This window comes from Opisthorchis viverrini, assembly GCF_000715545.1.
Source record: "Opisthorchis viverrini unplaced genomic scaffold opera_v5_3, whole genome shotgun sequence".
NCBI lineage: Eukaryota > Metazoa > Platyhelminthes > Trematoda > Opisthorchiida > Opisthorchiidae > Opisthorchis > Opisthorchis viverrini.
Genome location: NW_008751659.1, coordinates 659,435 through 663,273, shown reverse-complemented (window position 1 = coordinate 663,273; position 3,839 = coordinate 659,435).

Here is a 3,839-nt window from a genome sequence, read left to right as displayed (position 1 = left end):
CAGAAATGAGCTTCAGTTAGAGTTAAGGTATACTGAGGTTAACAAGCTAGAAAATCTGGGCTAAGTCATCCGTTGGAAATGAGAGCGTGTAAACATCAAGGGTTTCGCCAGTGGAACAGAGCTTCAGTTAAAGCGCAAACCAAGTAATCAGGATCCTCAGGCCGATATTAACGTCAGAAGACAAAGGGTGGGCAAGGTTTGATAACCACTTGAAAAAAAACTGGGACAAACCTCAGGCGTGATATCACTAACAATAAAGTGAGAATACGAAAAATACACAGCGTTGATAAAACTAAGGGTAGACGGAAAGTTTATCAAAAGTTGTGAAAAAGGGCCGAAAAGACTCGATGTTTCGGGCCCATGATTACGTGAAGGAGGTTTTGTGGTAACAAATAGAAATGATAAATAGACGAATAAAGGCGCAACAACAACCACACATACCCTGGGCAACCGGTTCAAAATAAAGTTAAGCAAGCATTATGAAAGCATAATTATGTGTAAATTCATTACATTTAGTGGCCTAACTATGGACGAAAACACTTTTGGGCTGCGTGTAATATCGAGAAGAGTCAAACTGTATACAACTGTTTTTATTTTGTTATTGCTATAGCCCAAGATATCCTGGTATAATAGTGTAATCCACGAGACGGCTGTCATCATTTGTTCGTCCCCCATTGTCTCCGAGCTTCCAAGATATTTTAGGTAGAGATACCTGTTAAATCGCTTGTCTGGAAGTGGGTCCTGGAATCACTGCTACCAGCGCCTTGTATCTCCACTGCTGAATAAGCCTAAGTGCACTATAGATGATGCAAAATAATCGCTAACGTAAGCATAGGCCACACAAAACGCATGAAGAAAGAAAGTCAGTTAGTAGGGCTCTGCGCCATTGAGCCTTATAACAACAAGTAAGAAACAACGGTCGACCGACAAGTTCTGCCGTGCAGCAAAAGTTGTCACAGGTGCAGTAGCCCCACGAGATTTATACGCTCTTAGCATATATAGTTTGTCTGGCATGTAGTGGAGTAAATTTGATTACATAATATCTTACACTAGCAAAAACATGAAATTCTGTGCAAAATCAACGCCTAGCCCCCCATGAATATGTGGGAATGATGCCCGAAAAATATATCTGGTTCAAAGTGGGCAATGGAATTAGTTGGTTATGTAGCGATCACTCACTGGGTCACGCCTTAGGAACAATATAACAATTCCAGTCTTACTTGCAGCCTTAGTCGACAACATTTACACCACAAATTTTCATTAACTTTTGTTAACGAGACTACCATCTGTAACACGCGCCAGGCTTACGAATTTCAACCTCATATGGCAAGCTGTATTTTTTGGCAACTATCAAACAAGAATAGACACACATTTATTCACAGTGCACACAAAAAAGGAACACAATTCAGCCAACCACAAGCGCACGCACGCGCACTTCATGTCTCCACGGGCTATATCCTAATGTACTTCTATAACCTCATGCAGAGACGCCGGACCCTGTGTTTAACAAGGACAGATGGAATAGATTCTTCAGTCACCTATCCTCTCTTTAGAGGGGACATTATCTGACGTTTGAACGTTTAAGAATCTCAATATCCGGCACGCAATTTCTCACTGAAGGAATAATGTAGTTACAATCGAAAACACACGACAAAGGCAAAGGTGGCAGCATTGGTAAGTTTCGGAAAGTAAGGCGAGTAGTCTATTCGTAAAACATTTGACAATGCTAACATATCTGTTTTACTATTTCGTATTGAACTTCCACCATTCCTGGCCACAAACACTGTCATCCGACGGCAACTTGTCTGTCGTTGGACCTCGTCGTGAGCCCCCACTAATTGGCCACAACTAAGAAGATTGAGCCTGGTTGCAGTAAACTTAACCCAACGGTAAGTTGCGTGGAATATTCAGGCTTATCCGCAAATGATAAAAGTTTCATGATTGCAGTGGTGTGTAGTGTGACTTTTCCTGAGAGAGGGCAGTGTTGTGTTTGGCTGCGGTGCCACATTATGTTATTTTCGTGTCTGAATTCAGTATCTATGTATTTGGAACACGGATACTGCGAACGACCGATACATTTCCCACCGTATGGTTCTTCTGTACAATGCTGTACAGTATATATTCTGTCGGTCCTCCGACATTGAGAATATCTGAACGTTTAAGGTTCCAACCTATTAGAGACTATAAACACCCGCACGCTCATTCAACGTGTGGTGGATGTGGTGAACATTGACTCTATTCTATTCATTCTGTTTAGTGTATTTTTATATGCCTTTGTTTTACGATGCGATATATAGTACGCCCGCGATATACGAAAATATACGATATTCATTCGTCCATATTCGGACTTGTATACTTCGCGTACATTCGGTAGTTACGATACCTACCACTATTCAAATTACCACACGGTCTTAGTTCTAACAACAGATTATTCCAGGGCTGCACAAACCACACCAAGGGAACCCAAAGCCCCTATCTTGCCTTGGTTGTATATCACTTGCAAGTGCGCTGCGCACGCACAATACGGAATGGTTTGTTTAGCAGTTGCCACGAAGAGCCGTCTGGAGATGACTAATGTTTGTCCGGATCACTGAGATACTCTAGAGCATGACATACAGAATGTTCCCCTGTACTGAGTGGCCCATGAAGGAATAAATGCATTGTGCGACCGTGACCAAAGCGAAATCCAGGAGGGTGGCGGATAAGTTGTAACCTGGTCTGTCAGATACGTTTGTATGCATTTTTCATCTTTTTGAGGCGCCTGAGTACCCAAAACCCTATACTGTACCATCTTTGTTGAAACTAACAAAGTAAGGTAAATCTACGTTAACCAGATTATCGTCCCTCGTGCAAGCCCTTGAGTGTTCCCGTATGATTGACACCTTTGCCGGTAGAAGCACGAGCCCCTTCAACCGTACAATGTGGCCTTGCTTTCAGTGTGTAAGAAATATTATCCACAGATATTTTCTTGGGTTACTTTTCATCCCATTAATGGTGGTAGTCTGATTACAGTTAAACGGACAGAGGGATAGATTGTACACGTGTTTCCAAGCCACCACCACCAACTTTCGATGGTTTGTGCAAACAAATGAACCGGATGGTGGATATACTTCAGTTGCTGAAACCCAGGAGTGCCACAAAGTCATTTAACTTTGAATTATTCAGCGGTGAATCCTGCTTCGCTGAGCCTCTACATATGTGGCGCACAGCCCACCATCGGTGGCCAGAGATACTGTGCCTCAATCCAGAGGGGCTGGCAACAGAGAATTTTGACTTAATGGGCTCTTTGAACAGCCCAATAGTTGCATTTACCACCGGTGTCTAGGAGATCGCCTGTCATATCAAGTCGACTGATGTACTGTTGTGCGGTGACGATTTTCAGGGTTGTGGGCATGGCCAGTGTGTACTTATTGTATGATTTTTCTGCATATTCCCAGTCCGTTCAGAAAGCGTTCAGGTGCGGTTTGCGGGCGGTCCACAACGAGACCAGTCTAGTTTAACCAGCGCGTGTTAGTTGAGTACGTGTGCCAGGTCCGTTCAGGCGTCCGGTACGATTGGCGTGGGTTGCACCTGGATCCCAAAAACATGTTAGTGGTATGCGTCAGCCAGGTTTTTACTGCTTCATTGTGCATGCAAGCGAGACCTCGTTGGACTAGTTTAACAAAGATTTGCAGGCATATCCTTGAGTTGAATGAGACTAAATTGTCTACAACATAATTTGCATCTCACCGTGTACATCTCTGGCCTCAAAATGTTTGACACCACCCCGGAGCCGGCTATAAGAATCCTGTTACGGTTCGTCACTGGATTGGCAGAGGTGTTGTGATAATTAGAATAGT